This window comes from Acartia tonsa, chromosome 6 (genome assembly GCF_053477335.1).
Source record: "Acartia tonsa isolate MP-2025a chromosome 6, ASM5347733v1, whole genome shotgun sequence".
Taxonomy (NCBI): domain Eukaryota; kingdom Metazoa; phylum Arthropoda; class Copepoda; order Calanoida; family Acartiidae; genus Acartia; species Acartia tonsa.
The window spans coordinates 48,233,048-48,254,067 of record NC_137265.1 but is presented as its reverse complement, the minus strand read 5'-3'; the positions used below and the strand labels follow the sequence as shown (position 1 = coordinate 48,254,067).

Below are 21,020 nucleotides of genomic sequence, written 5' to 3'. Positions count from 1 at the left end.
GAAGCTGGATTCTTGGCTACATGGCTTTTAGTAAATCATTGGAAAAGAAATTTATTTTGAATATTTTTTCTGAATAATTACTGAAGTCATGTTATTTACTAACAGCCTTGTAGCCGTTTTGGTCTTTCAAAAGTTCCAATTTTACTTCAGGCTAGCCAGGCAGAATCTTCTACCTGGATTCTATTCTATACTTTATCTTCTTTGCTTCTATTACAGCTAGAGACCTATAATTTTTTTTGGTAAATCCTTGAGCAATAATAAACAGATAAAAATATTGATTTGCGCCGCCAACCGCCGTTTTACCGCCGTAACCGCCGAAAATGGCGGTTTCCGTTATTTGCCGTTTTTCGGCGATGATCAGAAAAAGTAATTTTTTTGTTATAAAAAATAAAAGTTCGTCCTAAAATTTGGTCATCCTAGCTGCAAAATTGGCCGCTCTACAGCTGTTTTAAAATTTAGCGGCTGGCCGCTAAAAATCGGCTAAAGAGCGGTCTGACTGCTATGACTAGAAAAAGTAATTTTCTCTTAAAATACACATGAACCACCAGAAAAAAATTTTACGTCTTTATCTGTACCAGGAGCCGAGATAGAGGGGGGGGGGCTCTTTGAGCCCCCCCCCCCCCCCCGATCTATTAAGGTGGGAATTGGGGCCCGATCTGTAAGGGTTAATAGTAGAAAAATGTTACCCGTAGAAGTCTATTTTTAAGAAATTCCTCTGCTACGTATAGTTAGGGAGCTACGTGTTAAAATGTTCCAACTGACTTAAAACTTGACTTGCGAGTAAATTTTGGGACATTTTACCACCTAGCTCTTAGATTATTTGTAGCAAAGGAACCGTTCTTATATTCTTAAAATAGACTTCTTAGCGGTTCTAACGGTATGCGTAACATTTTTCTACTATCAACACAAGCCGCGCAATTTGAATTTTAAAAATCTACGCATTTTTTTGCACATCCTTTTATAAATAGCGAAGCAAAAGTACAATGGTATTTTCAAATAAATTCTATGGGAGAATGAACGTAACCGTGGCGCAACATGTAGGCCGTTCGTCGTCGGGAAGGTGATTGGTTCGAATCTCGGTCCGACACCGCATCATTGCTAAAGACGTTGAAAATGGTTAATACTGCTGCTATAAATAGTTAGAGTATGGGGAATGCTTTAGCCCAAAACAGGCGCAACTCATTACCATGCACAGTTAGGACTTCTCTGACAAATGTCGTGCAATCAAAAGGTTGGTTGTCTGATGGGTGTTGATACCCTATGCAATTGAGCACGTTACACTGTAATTAAAAATGCAGAGTATGTTCAAATGAGACGTGGAGAGGACTTGTACCCGAAGTGTCACTACGTCCCTCTAGAGTCAATGTGGGAAAATATGAATTTAAGAAGAAAATAATGTTATAGAAAAGCTGCATTTTAATTAAAACTGAAGCAACTCTTTTAATATCCATGTCCATTTAACTGACTAATAAAATGTAAAGAAGAAAAAACTGTTTTAAGTGATTGCTTTTCTGGTTAAATATTTTCCTACTGTGTTGGCATACGGTCTTACTGTACTGGTACAGTTTTATCTTATTCGTTGGCCTGAATAATTCAAATGAGTGACTATGTACAATTATTATGATAATGAAATAAAGACTTGAGTCATGTATCGATATAAAATTAAATCTAGAGTGTAACAATGATGCATTTTTGCAATTAACTATTTTCACAATGAACTTTTTGTATTGAAAAACTTTGTCCTAAATTGTATTTCTCAGGAAGAGATGTTTGATCTGAACAGAAACTATTTTGGAACCAAATTTTATACCAGTTTGTTATAGTCTGTATTATATTTTAACCCCTGATCGTTGCTCTTCGCGGGGAGGTGATAGGTTCGAATCTCGGGCCAACACCGCGTCATAACTAAAGTAGTCAAAAATGGTTTTTACTGCTGCTATGTCAGGTGAATGTCAGGGGAATGCCTTAGCCCATAAACAGGGGCAACTCACTACCATGCACAAGTTAGGACTTCTCAGGCAAGCAAAGGGTTGTTAGTTTGATGGATGGTACTTAACCTAATATCCTTGGGTGTCGCATCCCATTACACGTGGATGTTGCTCTGGATTCTCTTGATGATCATTGAAATCGAAGGAAAATCCCACCCTTACGAGGTAATGGTAAATCATGTCTGATTGACCATCTACTATCATATATCTATTGTGTCAGCAAAGTACTTTCTGGCTACACACATAGAGATCTAAAGGGATAAGACAATGGCCCATAAAACTAAAGTATCTCTCCAATAATGATACACAAAATTACTCCTCTGTACATTACAATTAATAGTTGAAACGTTTGAACACTCAACTTATTTATTCAACCAATCAGAATTCGATGAAGTCCTAAAAGTTGTTAAGCCAACAAATGCGAAAACGCTATTTTTAAACTTTGGGGACTAGTGTAATAAACAGCCCATTGTCCCCTCTTTCTCTGGGGTACACAGAAATTCATTGGTATAAGGTGCTAAACTACTCACCCTATCTGTTAATGAATAGTCCTCTTTTATTGTATAAATGTATGATTAAATTTAAAAGCTTGGCTTAACACTCCTAGAACCAATTGATGAACTCATCCCTCCCTCCCCCCCCCCCCCCACACTTCATCAACATATTATTTTCAGTAGCGAAGCTATTTCATAAGTTTTCGTGTCTATATGTCTTTTTTGGAAAGTCTGTATGTATGTTGATATGTTGGGCTGTCTGTCTGCTATTATAGAAGTAATGGTCCGTTGTTTTAAATCTTAGAAGAAGAATTAAATTTTTTGAATGGGGGTGAGGGAGGGGTCGAAGTGTTAAAAAGTTACGTATGTGATATGTCGGAGTTCGCATGTGTTTTTGGTTTAGGTGTTTCAATGAAGTTATGTTAGTCATGGGGGAGCCCCATAGGTTAAAAGCTACAGTTAAACGTAACATTATAGTGCTTTTTCGAGTTCTACTGATATTTACCACCTAATGATTCCAAAACTTTTTTTAAAGGGAGTTTTTTTTAAAGCCATTGTGTGTGTGGGGCGGGGGGGGGGGGCGGGCTGATTAGAGTCTATTAAAGATTAAAGGGATTATTCTAAAAGGTTTGATGAATATAATTTTCTGTACATTTATGTATTAATTTCATTTAGTTGAAAGACTCAAATTTTAAATTAATTTCATTTCTATTTTCAATTTATTACATGAAAATACAAATTATTAATGGTATTTTCATTTAGCGAGGCTGTTAATGATTTAAGAAACTATTTATGCTAAATCGAACTAGGAATCACTATTTTAAAAATCAGGTTAATTGACTATTTGATTTTGGTCAAAGAAGCTAAATATTGTTGAATATCGACGTGCAGACATTTTGTCCGGTTTATATAGTTGATGCGCTTTTGAACAAGATTTAAAATCGGTAGGATGGTTCTAACATGTCTAAATTTAATAACCTTGGAATTTTATGATAATTCCGTATACGGATGGATATACCTTGGATGTAAAAAAGATTTGCTTTAAAAATTACTTCTTTTCATTAGTTATTTTTCATGAATAATGACTTTGATATTAATTAGTATAAATTTTGATTAGTGGTAAACAGATTTTATGCACTATTAAGTAATTTCCTTGTTCGGTAATTCAAAACCCTAGCCACCCCGACCTCTTAAATTATTGTCAAATTGATTATATCCTTATATGAAAGTAACAGGATGTTTGTCTCTCTGTACTTAAAGATCTTGCTAACCGCTGCACCGACATTTACAATGTAGCTTCTCCTAGTTCCAGGGAAGGTTTGTATCTATTTTTTAGGTGGTACTTCCAAAATCCGAAATTATTTTTGACAAAGTGAGTCCCCATCCACTAACGCATGTGCCTCTCGAGGTCTCTAGGGGAGTAGTCGCTAGTTGTTGATATACTTTTTTATTTATTAGTCATGCTTCTTTTTAGGTAAGTGTGATTGGATACTGAAAAGCCTTGCAAGCTTAAGGCTCTGGATGCTCAGAGATTCCTGCAACGAATAGGAACAAGAATAGAAAAAAAGATTGTGTGGGGGGGAGGGGGGGTCAACTGGCCTAAATAGGATTCAGTATTTTTTTCGTATTAAAATGAACCTGTAGGTTAATTACTAATATGAAGTAATCATTTTACTACTGGAAAACGTTTATTAACCTTTAAAATATGCATCTTGTTAATGTTAGACTTTTTTATTGTGATTAGATTTTGATGGAGATAAAACTAATTTATAGAAAAACCAGGAAAATAGCCTGAAAGATACTTTAATGTAGAAATAAAAAATACCTTTACCATCACAGGAGCTCCCCTAAAGATACAAAAAAAACCTTACTACTTTATACAATAGGATAGCAACTGTCTCGTTACTAGATCTTGATTTCTATTAATGTAAAGTCGGCATTTTTTGAGCGGGCATGCGGAAATTTGCAAGATATTTTTGTGCGTGGCTTGTCGATAACATAAACTATACGTCAATAATGAATTGTGATTGTGTTGACTATAGTATTCTTTCGTGATTAATTAGACATTGCAACCCTTCGACATTTGGCGAAACAGCGTAAAGTGCCTGGTTCGTCCTTTTCCCCTAAACCGATTCTATGAATAACTTGTAGAGTAGCTTTACTGGGGAAAAATCCAACCCATACCTTAAATTATGTATTTATTCTAATGAAAGTAAGAGATTATAAAAATATTATCAAAATTAGACAAATTTAAAACAATTTAATATAACTTCTAAGTAAAAAAGCTTGTATAAAGACCTACTTATTAAAATGGGGAAATAAGATCTATAAAACGAAGACCCTAAAAGATAATATTAGAGAACATAACCCTTTTAATAGAATGGTCATAGTACAGCTAAAAAATTATTAGCAAATATTGTCAATATAAATTAACATTAGTAAAACAATACAAGAATCATAAAATTAGAGGTTTCGTGATAAAAAACTAAATTAAAAGAATGAAAATCTGTAAAAATTAAAGAGGACATTGAAAAAACATCATTAGAAAAAACTAATTCGAAACCAATAGTTTAATGTATTCTTGATGTAAAATAAAATAAAATGTGATCTTACTAATTTATGAAATGAATATTGTGATTTAGTTGAATTATACACACACTATTAAATGCAAAATCTTAAAAATCAGGTCGCCAATTTTTAATTAAACATAAAAATCAACACAAAAATAAAAGTCATCCTTTTTGTCTCTCCTTTTTGCATAGGCCTCAGGCCTATAAAAGTGAACCTGGAAGAGAGAAAAAGTCAGTCGTTTTACGGAATTATTATATCACACAAACTCTTTTTAAAATTCTAAAAATTAAGGGAAGACTCCCTTCTCTTGCTTTGGAATTTTCTTGAGGGTCTTGGCGGCTCAAAACTTAGGACTTTTCATTTAAAACACACCTAAAAAATAAAAAGTTTTTGTTAGATAAATTCATAATACTTTGTTAAATAAATTATAGAATATCATTTTGATCTTGGTCAATTGAGATAAATTTAAGGATAGGGCCTTCTTAGGGCCTAAAGGCTTAGGCATCCGGACAGATAGTTATCTCCAAATTTTCTTCTGAAGAGAACTCCTATAGCGCGGTACTAGGTACCAGCAAGTCGCAAGTCACTACGGGGCTAAATAGGAATAACACAGGGAAGGTACAGTGGTGGCTCGGCTACCAACGGTTGATGATAGCACGCTATCTGACGGCCGATACTAACAACTGTATCCTCCCCCAGCTTCTGAAGTATAGGAAAGTTGGAGATCGTTACCTATTCGGACAATTTAACATTTTCGGATTAGAACTCTAAATAAGTTCACGTCTTAAAGGTAGTTTTGCTTTGTTAATACTCTGGAAGATCGGTTCGGAGCTAACCTAGTGATTTTCTTACCTGACAAAGGTACCTAACAAAGAATTTCACGCCTCACGGGGATATAGGCAGCAGAACGGAATGTTGTAGTCATGTTCGCATGGCTCTAGTAATCACAACAGATACTTCCAGTCCAAAAGTGTCGGCAAAGTTAGCTACCTAGGAATAAAAAAAAATTCTTAGCACAAATAACAGTATAAAGTTATCGATAATATTTTAATACCATTTTCGGAATAGGGCTTATAGGCAAAAGACTATCCCTTAAGTATATTTGGGTTTAGGATCGGTGTAAAGTAATACCACCATTCTAAGGTTAAATATATTTGTCAAAACAGGGATTAATGTGTCGTTGATCTGGAAAGGAGACATTGGTGAGAGATTGTAGTCCTGTGAAAAAGGATTGCATTTGTCCCTGGAACCCGGAGGCGACCCATAAAATTGGTTCCGTTACCGGATAAACCCAGGTAAGATTAAACTTTTTCCTTTTAGGAGGGAGAGGGCAAGGCCACTAAATAAGTCTTACCAGTAAAGCATCCATAAAAGCACAGCTCTTCATTGACAAACAATCATTCCATGTGTAGTGCAGCAGAGCATAGGCCACGCACAATGGTGCTCCATTTATCTTTGATTTAGGCCTCATTCCATGTGTAGTACAGCAATGCATAGGCCACGCACAATGGTGCTCCATTTATCTTTGATTTAGGCCTCATTCCATGTGTAGTACAGCAATAACCTAAAATGGATGATATTATTATTGATCAATTAGAAGATGAAATATTAAATCCTCCACCTTATAATCCAGAATATGAACCTGGATTAAATAATGCAGTAAATCATTATCTAAGACTGGAGGAAATACCTAGTGCTCATGTTAGGCCTGAGATTCACTCAGCAACAGCAATGCTTGTCTTAGGCAATAGGCGACAAAATCGCATATTAAATAGGCCTCAAATACATTTACAAGACATTCCTCCCATACATGAACATGAGCCAAATATTCAAGTAATAAAACAAGAAAATAATGGAAATAAACCCCAAAATAAAAAAGTAGTTAAACCAACTTCAGATTTTTCGGGTTATGAGTCAGAATCTAGCTATTATAGTGAGGATTTTGACAGACAAAAAAGTAAAAAACATTCTAAAAAAAGGCCTGACAGAATGTATGATCCACTTAACCCACATGGCAATGAGGACCAAAGACGCCATGAACAACATCATGATAGACATGAAAATCGTTATAAACACGATAAAGACAAAACTAAGTCAAGTAAAGAAAGACAAAATAAAAGAGACAATAGTGACAAAGAAGACAGACATAAAGACAGACAGAATTTCTCTATGCCAAGGAGAATGAATAGACGTGGTAACAGTAGTGGTCCTAGCTCTAGTTCTAGCTCTTCAGATACGGAGTTAGATAGAAGGACTCCATCTACCAATAGAGATAACAGAAATAGAGAGACAAGACAAGAAAATAACTTACTTGGAAATATCTTATCTGAATCTCAAATGTGGCAACTTAAACTTCTCCTTCATGAAAACACATCCATCACTGACCTAAATACAGCAAAAATAATTAATCTCATACCAAATAATTTAGTGTGGGGCAGTTGTCAACACGAACGTATTCACAGACAAGTCAAAATATTGGGTAAAATCCCACCCCAATATGGAGAAAAAACTAACAATTACACTTTTTTTAGCACTTTTAAATATTTGGAGGAATATGAGATCCCTTTTACTCATAGTTCCTACAACAATATTCTCATTCACTATTTTAATGAAGAATCAAGAAAAAAATTAGATATTTTAGAAATAGACCCAAATACCCTCAGTGCACAGGATTTTGTAAAATCGATCCTAACTACCATAGGTGCAGAATTACTCCACCCGTCAGACTATGAAAAACAATTCTACACTTACAGATTCACTTTAGAAGACCAAGACAAACCAAATAGAATAATAATATATTTGGCAGCCATGTTGCAAAAAACAGGCAATAGTCATGAAAATCAAATGGCTAAACTTAGGGAGAAAATATGTACCTATTTGGTACCACCATTATTGCAATCTGCATTTTTGACATCCACTAATGTTCCTTACATTACTAAAGAGACAATCTTAAGCTGGTTTAGCAATAACAGAAGCTTTTATAACTCAGCCATTGAGAGAAAAAGAAAATTAGACAGACAAAAAAATGCAAATGTAAACCAAGTAGAAAAGGAAAAAACTTGTGAGCATTGCCAAAAGCCTCACTATTCTAGATACTGTTTAAAACATCCAGATGAAGCAGTTAAAAAAGCAAATATGGAATGGTGGTATAAAAAGAATAAAGAAAAAGCTAACAGTATAGTTTGTTTATTGTGTAATTCTGACACCCATGGTAGTGGGGAGTGTTTCACTTTCCCTAATGTCAATCCCTCCAAAGACCAATGCCCACGCTGCTTAAATTATGGTGTATCAAGATTATACCATCCATTGTCGGCGTGCAAATTCCCGCCAACAATGGAAAAAAACTAGTAGGGCAGCCGAGTATTTCTCAAGAAAGCAAAAACATACAATTACAGATAAAAATACCACAAGTTACGGATTCTTGGGACATACCCGGCACCCCTATTCTAGGGAAAAAATCACCTCAGAATCAATCTGGCCCCAAAATCAACATTTCTTTGTCCATTCAGATAAACCTGAAAAATTCGGATATTGATTATCAAAATGAAAATATAAAAATTAAGAATGTTGAAGTACTAGAATGTTCGACTACCCAAAATAGTGTCAATAATAATACCCAAAATAGTGTAAATAGTAATAATACTAATAAGCTAATAGAAAATATATTAATGGAAAGTCAAACATCTAATACTTCAACATTAAACTGTTCGTCTATAGACAATGATTTAAAAATAATAGAAAACTCTGTTGTTAATAATCCAATAGATAAAATTAATCCGCCAATAATTACCAATATAAAAGAAAATGTGTCTAACACAAAATTAGATAAATCCCCTAATTACGCGACGGATCAAAAAATAAGTCAAAAAATTGAAAAATTATCTAGCAATAAAATTTCTGTTAATTTGTCTCAACAATTGCTATGCCCAGAGGTACAAATAGACAAAGTCGATTTAGAAAATAGTTTGGGGCAAAAAGAGGAAATAGACGAACAGATAAACATCAGTAAAATAGAAAGCAAAGAAAATTACCCTGAGGATTTAGATGAGCAGATAATTGACTACTGCAAAACTATTCAGTCCTCCTACAACACTGACATATCTGAAAATAATAGAATTAAAGAAAAATCAGATTTTAAAAGTGCATTGTGCATGAAAAATGGGGCCAGAAACACAAAGGCTTTATCATGGCTCCAATATCTTGAAGACTTTCCTTCTCAAAATAAATTCATGACAATCATGTTAGTTCTACTAACAAGTATGGTGATTGGTAGTACTCTTGCTTCATTTGGCTTATTATTTTTTATCATTGCATACATTAGTATGTCAAATGAGAGATTATTACTCATTGCCATGACTGAACGCGGAACCAACAGGATTGATATGAATAAGCATGAAACAAAGCCGGAGTCTAAGCCAATTAAATCGAGCAACCGTTTAATTAAAACCCTAAATAAAATAATTAATGTTTTAAATTATATTAGGGTTTATCTAGCTAAAAAGATAAGGTATAAAATAGCCATTATCCAAACGTTTTAAGAATCTCCAGATCCCATTCTTAGAACTATACAATGAGACACAGAGTTTCATTAATAAATTTATAGTATAAATGTATAAAGAGCATATTATTTGATTTCCAATTGCAAAGACCTAGAGCGTTGCAGACAAAAAATAATTCCATTAAATTTTGCTTTCTAAGTATAGCTGTTTAATGCTTTTTACTGCTTTTTGAAAAAGAAAGGGACAATTTTAGTAAAAAATTGTCATTTCTGTCTAAACGTATGTGAAGTATCTAAAACTGCCATTATATTCATAATCATCTTTTCCGATTTACAATACTGCATTTTTAAACCTAGTTATTTGTGATTAATAAGACATTTTTTCCAAATGATATAAATACTTTGTAGCAAAACAAAATTATCAAGTTTTTAGTGACATCTAGCGACAAATGTAGAACTAATATGTTGCAGATGTTACCAAACTTGGTTTTTGCCAGTATCTACGTTGTTATCGGCAAATTAACTATGTCCTTATTTCAATTATTGGGTTATTGTCAGTTTCAAGAGATCAATAGATAATTTTCAAAATAATTTTTAACAAATGAACAGTATTTAAACTATGCAAAAACGAAATTAACTAGGCAAAATGCAGAAATCATTATAGCTGAAACATAGATGTCCAAGTAAAGGGGTAATTGTGTATTTGTCCCTTACACCCCTCAAGTTTTTTTTAAATACCTTACATTACTCCCCTTGAACATATAGAAATCCTCATTTTACCCCCATGCTAAGTAAAAAGCTTGGGCGTCCTTGTGTTAACATTAGTTTGCAATTTGCTCTTGGTTCTTTTGCCAGCACCCGGCTGTATTTACATTTTTAAATGAATCAGCTTATTTCAAAGACCCAACCAAAAGTCGTGTAAAAGGTCTTTGAGAAGGGGTGGTTGTTACATATACTATTTATTGCTCTATATACATTACTTTAATGCTTTATTTATAAAAGGCAAGAAAAAAAATAATAAAAAGAGTTGAACAAGAATAGACATGATTATAACTATAAAGTAGGGCAATTATGTGTGCTTAATAAAATGAACAAATTCAGCAGAAAATTAAAAAATAATTACAACGACAATTCTAGTTTTAGAGCAGATATGCTCTCTAGTATTTATCAAGTACAGACATATCTAGTTATGTAGCAAGCTGCAACATACAATCAAAATTATAAAATAACTCCCCACAAAACTGCAGAAAACATATAACCTAGAGATAAATTTTTCTTGCTTAAAAAACAATAAATTCCTACCTGCCTATACCTCCATTAGTATCCTCAAGCCCTTCACTCTTTTTGGAAATATGTGGCTGGCTAAGCTCGAGCACCACTCCCCATCTCCAAGCCAAAACAGGTTCCTTAACTTCGGAGATACATTTCTTTCAGCCAGCAGGGTAAAAGATACAAATCTGCAGACAAAAACCGGTAAAATCTGCGGAGGTCCCAAGGGAGGAATTTCACAAATAACCAATTTCAGTTCTACTGTTTCTTCAACAAAAACTCGATCCTCCAACCACAGGATATTGAACAGGCATGATACCTAAAAATAAAATACAAGAATTAGTAACAAATAAATAAATAAGCTATTAAATTTTTGTAATAATCAGAAAACACCACACAATAATAAATTAGAATGACACAGTACTTTTGAAATAATAATTGGAAAAAACTTACTAACAGAAATGTGTCATCCAAAATTACAAGACCTTATTAAATAAGCATGAACTTAATCCCAAAAGAAATAAAAATTTCCATAAGAAAAGTCTAACTAAATCCAATTTCCATAAATTATGTGTTTATGTAGCAAAATAGTCCAACAAATTTATCATCCATTGTCTTATCCCTTTAGATCCTTGTATAATTAAATCCAATTTTCATTAATTATGAGTTAATAAACTTCCAACAAAATATCGTCCATTGTCTTATCCCTTAAGATCCCTGAAAATAAGCCTAATTTTAGCTAATAATTTTTATGAAAATGAATTTATAAATTCTGAGGTCTATGACCTAGTTCTGAACACATGTGTTGATTTTTAGACATGTGCGTTAAAAATCGCTCCAAAACATACATTTAATTCAACTTTTTACAAACTTTTAAATACATTAAATTGATTATCTTGAATTTTCAACTGCAAATTATACAACTTTATAAGACTGAACTGATTAGGCTCTCTATCTGGTATAAGTTTGATTTAAGTTTCACTTTAGACTTAAAGATTTTATCTTTTTTTTAGGCTTTACAATTTTTAAGGTAAACCACAGTTTTTCCATTACAAAATAATTTTAATAAGTCATACATGATAAATTACCACCTGATACCTCTAAAACCAATGCTTATTTCTCCATTTTTAACTAAACTTTTAAACAATTTTGATACATCCCAATCACTAATTAATAATTTTCCTATTCTTAATCAAAAAAGGCTAAATTAATCCGGGATAAAGGAATAAACAGAATCTTTAATGATTTTTAAATATTTTTAGAATAAACAATTAGAGTGTGCATTTCCTAAAGACGAGAAGTTATTAGCCGCGGCTGTAAAGTCCCGCAAATACAGCGTCACCGCTCAGGGTGGTTCTACCACCTGTATTTGTCAGGGCATTCCCGCCTATCCCAGCCACGCTCAGGTGGACAATTGAGAGGATTGACAATGGCTGATAATTTTTCAGGAAGGACAGCTCCAATTGAAGGGGAAAATAATTATATTGGGCAATATGAAACCTATCCCGAGGGACAATACCAATCTGTCCTAACCAAAGCCTTAAGGAAGCTGATGTTATCAGCTGAACACATAGATTTCCCATCCAGAGAACTAATGCAATTGGTTGAGAGGAATTTGACCGTTTATACCCCAAAATACAGACGTCCAATTACCCCATCTGAAATGATAACTTTGTGTCCTAATCAATGTAGTCGATGTTAAGAGATAGCAGTGTGGCAAGCTAAAATGATTAACTATTAACAACCTTTCGTTCTTCTATAAGCTAATTAAAATATTGTTCATACTTTTTACAGCACTAAACATCTATGGCATTGTAAAAGGTTTTAAGAACCTAAATATGAGTTTAAGCCTTTCCCTAAGAATATTCTTATAGGGGCGCAGCCAATAGTTGTATCATTGTGTAAAGGATAGGGCCTTTATGCTTTGAAACATGTATTTCTTAGGATGTGTAGATAAAATGGCGAGTTTTTTTTTTATATTTTTGGCCTAAACAAAGAATATTTCTAAATGCAGTTTATTTTTTGAAATTAGTTGTTTATGGAAAATAAATTGAATTTTTATAGTAAAATTTGAAAAACTTTATATGATAAAAACTTTTCTGAGGGTTCTAATATTATTAAACTGATAGATAGTAAATTAAGGAAATGCTTTGCTCCGAAATAATATAAATAAAATTTTTGTGTAAATGCATAAATATAGTGTTGAAAAAAGTTGACACATGTCAAGATAGAAAACAGACCTCATCAAAATTATTTTAGTTTTAATTTAAATAATGCGTATTTTGAAAGTACAATTTGCAATATTTAAACACACACACGCAAGCCTAAGATAAATTAATAACAATTTCTAAGATTTAGGACAACTTAATCTTAAATTACTTTCTAACATTTCTTGAAAGCAGTTTTTAAATCGATTTGCCTTAAAAATAAATTTTTTTTCTTATTCTCTTTAAAATAGGAAGATAAAAACGCCGAATAATTTTTCTGTCAATTTTGGCAAAATAATAGACAATTATTGGAAAAATTCGTTTTCGTGCGCATAAAAACAATCAAAATTTTTGCGTAATAGAATAGGTTTTAAGCTATTTTTGTAATTTTTTTATTTCTTTACATATCCTCAGTGTTTATGGTACGATTTCCAGATTTTTTTTTAGTTGCAAAATAAAATTTCCTGTTGTTTAAAGAAAACAGACAAGACGATCAGACTTCCTTTTTGCAGGTTTTTGGCTATTTCTATATTTTTACATTTTCCCCCATATTTTTGGTATTTTTGGACCAGTCTTAAAACTCTTTAAGATATCATGATCAAAATAATTCTTCCCATAGTTATGAGCATCCTTTATGTAAGTTACTTTGACCGACAACATTATATAAATAAAAACAAGTTTTAGTGTTTATTTTACCCAATAAATCAATTAATAAATACACTACAAATCTACTTGTAAATATTACCATCAATGACCTTTTTGTGTTTCGCTATTTATAGATGTTGTCATTCTTGTTTTGCTACATTTAAAATATTTACTTCACTTATAAATCCTCTTTCTTGTAAATTTATACATAAAAAGTTACAATTGCTAAGCCATAAAATTTTAAACTTTTAAAATGAACAAAAAAATATAAGGTCATTTAAAAACAAATGGGAAACTACACATATATGTTTTAAAGCAGAAATTTTACACACCACAACCCAACTGTTTCCCAAGCCACCTAGGCGGAACACACACGCAGGCTATATAGCTCTAAAATACATTATTCAACATCTAATAATAGGCACACACACACACAGCCTAGTTAGCTGTAGAGTACACTTTGCTAGGCCACTAAACTACACGCACAACCAGTGCCACCTAGGCACACATACACACACAGCCTAGTTAGCTGTAGAGTACACTCTACCAGACTAAATAGCGACAAACACACATCTACCCACTTAGCTGAGAAAAAAGTACAATGAGAAAGCAGAAATCAGCTGCCTATTTTTCTTCTAACCAAATCGGTTACACACATACACTAGCCTGGATAGCTAGAAAGCTAACAGCTGAAATAAAACACAATTATTAAAACAAAACTTGCAAAAAACTCTAAATTAAGAAAATATAAAACAAACTGGATGACACATGCACATTTCACACAACATAAAAATAAAATCAACATAAATAAACTAAAACTTTACTTATCAATATTTTTTTTACACACACCTTGATTTTTCACCTTACACGACACTCCTTAATAAAAACAAAACACCAAAGCTATCAGTATAAAACAAAAAAGCGATATTAATTATTTCTCTCTTTCTGTCGACCCTTCTCTTTATCACTTTCTTTCACTCTTGTCTTAAATCTATAAGTCAAAAGGCCAATGTCTCTTATGTCAATTACTCTATAGAAAGACAGAAAATAATGCCTTATATGTTTTATACAGAATGATATTAACAAAATAAATCTAGGTTTCTAAAATATAAACCACCCTCCCAACTCCCAACAAAATAAACTGAAAAATAAAGCAACTAATAAAAATCACTCTCAAATTTATCTCTAACTTATATTAAAACCCCTCCAATTGAGCAAATTTTTTTTGCAAAGGGGGAGAAGTTATTTTGCTAAGCAAATAACTATCTAATTATAAAAATATCAGTCACATATTCTGCTTACATTAAACAAAGTCTAATCTTTTTGCTTCACCTAAAATAAGAATAAGCATGCATGTATCTTACCCCCCAAAAAAATAATACTAAAGGAGTATTAAGGGGTCTTCTTTTAGCTTCACAATCCTATAAAAAGGGATGGGAGCACCATAGGCCCTAAAGGACCAAAATAGAAGCAAAAGGAACACTTACCTAGAAAATCAGTGTACAGGCTACTCCGCCTGCAATCAAATATAGGGCGGTCTTTCACCAGTTACTTGATCAGCAATGCAATGTTGGAACCACAGTTGTTGTATTAAAACTGGGAGCCGAGTAGATATGACTGAAAAAACAGAAAAAATAAATATTAAATCAAGCTAAAAAATATTCTACAAAATATAAGCTGTAAATAAGATCATTTAAAAAAGAAAAGCACACAGAAAATAAGCCAAAAGAAATTCACACTTAAACATTACATCTAAAAATCTTAGGATCTAAATATCTGTACTATTCTACTCTTGTTCAGAATACTTTTTTTTCTCATCATAAAATCCATTATAAATATAAACCAATTTTTTTATCATTCTATGAAAACTTATACAGCTCATAAATTACGAATAAATAAAATATTTTAAATTAATACCCATCTAAATTGAGTCTAAATGATAATATCATTACCTCATAACTGCTATCTTAAGTAAATTTTGTACACCAACAACAAAGCCCAATAAGTGAGAAAACGGCAGAACAAATAGCTAAACAGCTACATGATAATCTAAAACAAAGAAAAAATAATTGTAAAATGAGACAATAATGAATAAGACAATAGTAAAAAACCAAAAAACTTTGTAATTAAAACACCATTATTTTAAAATTAACAACAAGATAAAATTATTAGTTGTTTTGAAGAAACACAGTCTCTTATCCAATATTAAATATGAGTTCGATACTTAAAAATTCATCAAAGAATTATAACTTACCAAATAAAATAACAAAACCAAATTAGAAAGGATCTCCTACATCGTCATCCCACAAATAGCGGCAAACACCACGCTTCTTGGAACCTTGTTCCAGGACAGGAACATTCTGCTCCATGTAGGTTGTCTTGGCGGATAAATAGCGGCCCAAACAAACCCCAAAAAATCTCATCTTCATTCTCAAAACAACTGAAAAATAAGAACAATTAAAAAATATTAAAATAGCTATACAATTTTAGAAAAATCAATCTTTTAAGTATCGGTCTAATACTCCATATATCTATTGTATCATTAAAAAAGCTATAATTTAAAAGTGAAAGAGGATGTTGCTCTTATGATGTAAAAAACTTGGCAAGGTGTCTAATCACATTGTCGTCGGTGTGCAGTGCACAAATCTAAAAAACGTTTTATTCTTTGCTCAATAATCTTTAAAAATTATTGGAAGAAAAAACAGCTTTTTGGACCACAACACTACCACACCACCTCCTAAATTAAATCAAGATATCCATGTTTTTAAAAAATGTAAAGCTAAGATAGATACACACTCTACTACTTTAATTGGAACAATAATAATATTTAATAATTTTATTTCAGGTTTCTAACTCTTTTATTATAGGATAACACCAGAAAAAACAGCTAGTAATCATCAATTTCCTAGGATCCGAAAATGGAGAACCATATCAGTCTCATACTTGAGACAAAAAACCAACGAATGACTGTTAAAAACTAAACTACTAAAGACTTCAAATATTTTGAAATGGTCCATTTTTATCTCTTCCTAACAAAAATATTCAAAAAAAGAAGACGGCATTTAAAAGTTTCAATATTTTCAATCAACCTTTTTCTCCCCCTGTAAAGAATATTAAAAAACTTTCTCTTTTTCAACTATCAGGGAAATAGGGATAGGAAACTCAACAGAGAGCTGAAAAATTTAGGTGAAAAACACTCAAATAATATATATTTCCCATTCATAATTTACCCATTACATACAATGATATACTTACTTTGTATGTGTACCACAACCCACTAGTTGGAGATGTAGCAGTGCGGCAAGTGTCCCAGAATGAACAGCTGACAGTGGAGCAGTCAGGGAAGCTATTAATACTCGTTTATTCAGGTGGAATACAGCGGTTCTAAACAACCTAAAATAAAATAACAAAATTAGGTTGTTATAAATGAACTACAAATAAAACAATAAAGTATAATACATAAATAAAATACTAAAGTTTGCATTGCTTTGTTAATTCCTTTTTAAAGTCTTTTTTCGATTTAGGGCTTTTCAGAATAGTACATTTCATTAAAACAATCCAATGGATCATTAGTCAAAGAATGAAAAACTTACTTACATAATTAGGTGATATTTGGATAGGCCGCAATCTACACTATAACTTTGATTCCAAATTCCAAATTGTTTTTATAAATGTTTTGAATTGATTTAAATGCGTATTCTGTACTAAAAAATAACAATTTTCTTTAAGTTTTTATGTAAACTGTTTTCCCTTGCCTCTAGTAAGATGGCCGACGGGCGACGTTAGACTGATACAACGAATATAGAGATTTGAACCTTTTGCGCGTCATAGGTTAATCACATATATAGATTGGATAATATTTTTCTCATTTTTATTTTCTACAAAATTAAATATTCTTTGCTAAAAATGAATTTGAAAATAAAAATGGCTTTTGCATTAAACAATTACATTTTAGTATAAATTTAAGTTTTGTAAGTAATTAACATTATTTCCGACACTTAATTTTTGCTCTGTGGTGAAGAAATAGGTTGCGTGACTTTACCTTGACATATTTTAAATTATTAAACTTTAGTCTTGTTAGGGAAGCCTTCTCTCAGTCTTCGTGGGGTGATTTGACTGGATTCCTCCTAAATATAAAACAGTATGGCTACCAGGGAAACTTATACTTGTATTAATAATAAAAGAATTAAGACTCTATGACAATCTCTCAATATTTAATACCTATTTTGGGAACTTTCTGATGACTCATGACATCGAGAGATTGAAACTAATAAGTGAGAACAAAACTGGGAATATGATATTGCTTGAAATTTATGCAATAGCAACTAACTTTAGGGTCTTTTTGACTGTATAGTCGGGTTTTTAGCTATTTTTTTTTATAAAAGGACTTTTTAAGAGTTTATTATTTATATCTGAAAGGATCTAAGTAATTTTTACAAAATTAGAACCGACTATGAGATAAATGTAAAATACTTCACATACCTACTAGCGGTTACGCCCTTAGAAGCCTCTAGGGGCAATTAATGTGTGAGGTCTTTTCACCCATAATAGTTTACAACCTTCCATAGACACATAAGAAGCTTCATTGTAAAGGTGAACCATATCGGTTCAGCGGTTAGCGAGATCTTTCGCTACAGACAAAAAAGGCTTACTACTTTATAAAATAGGATAAAATCAATAAAATATGTAGCTTTTGCTAACGCGTAAAAAGAACTATAACAGTTTAAATAAAACTACTCTATAACTAGCTAGATATGGAAATAAAATAAAATAACAAAAGTAATTGTTGGAAAAATATTTGGCCCATAACAAATAAACTAAAACAACCCAGCTGCTCTTTAAAACAATTTCCCAAGAAGTTGATGTGGACCTTATATTTTTTTCAACACACATAATGTTATATAATGTACAACTAGTAGAAAGGAGATGAATATGACGAGGCTATCATATTTGTCCACTTGACATTAGTTCCATATAGTAAAACTAGTGTTTTAAAGGTCATAAATAAAAAGATTACAAATTTGGTACCCACCAAATTTAAGCGCCAGAGCTGCGACCACGAGGCAAACCAAGAACAAAATGGCAGCCAAAAAGCGTTGCCTACTGTGGGGTCGACCAAGGAGACCCAAGACAAAAACCGCTCCTAACTTCAGCAAAAAGCGCCTGAAAAAATAAAAAGAAATATTAGGTTTTTTTCCAAATTCTAATTCTAATTTTAAAATAACTCATAAAATTCAATCATTGAAATAATTGTGCTCAGGTCATAATTCAGGAATGATTGCAATTCTATGAAAAAATAAAAACTTAAAAAAGATACTTTTATAAATACGTGTAAAATTTAGTCTAATGGAACATTTAATTAAGGATTTACAAAAGGAAGACTAAATATTATGCAAATTAACATCTGTATTAATCTAAAAACAAAAACAAAAAAATATGAACTTTGGGAAAATAGTGACAAAATGACCAAATTTTTATAAAGATAATTGTTTAATGTAATGTCTTTCTATTCTTTAACTCTTCCCGATAAAAATGGATTAATAAATAAGGGATAAAAAATATAAAGACAAATTATGTAATAATAGTTTAAATTGCTAAATAGTCAACGCATAAAGAAATTAAATTTTAGCCTTAAGAAACAAAACAAAATTTAGTTTACCAGTAATGGTGTACTTATTTCTTCATTAATCAACGCCTTTTTGTTTCAACATTTTTACCAGCCAAAGCCGAGTACACCCAATTTTATCAGCTTGGTTCAACATGATAATCTAAACAATATGTTACAATTGAATTTTAACTTATAAAATGCATATTATAACATGTACATATATAAATATAATCACGAAGGCTTTTATGAAACTTTTACCGAAATTTTGAGCGAAAACTAATATTTATCACCAAAAAGAAATTAGCCGTTTAAAAAATTATATATTTTTATCATATTTTTCACTGAATAGAGCCTAAAAAGGCAATTTTTAGCTTAATTCTTCCCTTTTTAATGAAAAATTTCCAGCGTCTAGCTACCATAACAAAATTAGACGCCATTTAATGCGTCATATAAATAAAGTGTTCAAAATTAACGCGGCATTCATTACATCCGTGCGCTTACCAATGTAGGTAAGACGACCTTAATGTTTTGGTATAAGTTTTAAAGGGTCTTCTACTTTTTAACATAGTATATAAAGATATTAATTGAAAAATAACTTAAAATCATGTCTTAAAGCCATAATATTATATAAAGAAAATTCGTCTGTGCCAAAAAACACAAAAAAATTATTAAAATAGTAAACAAATAATATTCTATGATTTAAAACACCTCAAAAACAAGGCTGTATGAAACACGAGTCATTTTTAGCCTCTTGAACGTGTTATAATCGAGCTTTTCTTTTTGAGGGGGGTACATGGTTCGTCCTTTTCCCCTAAACCGATTCTATGAATAACTTGTAGAGTAGCTTTACTGGGGAAAAATCCAACCCATACCTTAAATTATGTATTTATTCTAATGAAAGTAAGAGATTATAAAAATATTATCAAAATTAGACAAATTTAAAACAATTTAATATAACTTCTAAGTAAAAAAGCTTGTATAAAGACCTACTTATTAAAATGGGGAAATAAGATCTATAAAACGAAGACCCTAAAAGATAATATTAGAGAACATAACCCTTTTAATAGAATGGTCATAGTACAGCTAAAAAATTATTAGCAAATATTGTCAATATAAATTAACATTAGTAAAACAATACAAGAATCATAAAATTAGAGGTTTCGTGATAAAAAACTAAATTAAAAGAATGAAAATCTGTAAAAATTAAAGAGGACATTGAAAAAACATCATTAGAAAAAACTAATTCGAAACCAATAGTTTAATGTATTCTTGATGTAAAATAAAATAAAATGTGATCTTACTAATTTATGAAATGAATATTGTGATTTAGTTGAATTATACACACACTATTAAATGCAAAATCTTAAAAATCAGGTCGCCAATTTTTAATTAAACATAAAAATCAACACAAAAATAAAAGTCATCCTTTTTGTCTCTCCTTTTTGCATAGGCCTCAGGCCTATAAAAGTGAACCTGGAAGAGAGAAAAAGTCAGTCGTTTTACGGAATTATTATATCACACAAACTCTTTTTAAAATTCTAAAAATTAAGGGAAGACTCCCTTCTCTTGCTTTGGAATTTTCTTGAGGGTCTTGGCGGCTCAAAACTTAGGACTTTTCATTTAAAACACACCTAAAAAATAAAAAGTTTTTGTTAGATAAATTCATAATACTTTGTTAAATAAATTATAGAATATCATTTTGATCTTGGTCAATTGAGATAAATTTAAGGATAGGGCCTT

At 31.6% G+C, this 21,020-nt stretch overlaps 1 protein-coding gene and 1 long non-coding RNA gene across 2 annotated transcripts in view; one reads left to right on the top strand and one right to left on the bottom strand.

Annotated features, from left to right (window-relative positions):
• Positions 1-21,020, top strand: part of LOC145322850 (uncharacterized) — a 249,506-nt gene that overhangs the window by 41,512 nt on the left and 186,974 nt on the right. The gene's annotated exons all lie outside the window — the stretch shown is intronic.
• Positions 4,668-19,461, bottom strand: LOC145322849 (uncharacterized). Its single transcript, XR_013880825.1, has 14 exons — positions 19,332-19,461; positions 18,705-18,835; positions 17,715-17,799; positions 16,928-17,065; positions 15,927-16,112; positions 15,625-15,721; positions 15,160-15,289; positions 10,854-11,139; positions 9,085-9,154; positions 8,516-8,568; positions 7,365-7,438; positions 6,408-6,617; positions 5,906-6,043; positions 4,668-5,425 (listed from the first exon to the last, which is right to left on the bottom strand). It is a non-coding gene; the product is annotated as an uncharacterized LOC145322849 (long non-coding RNA).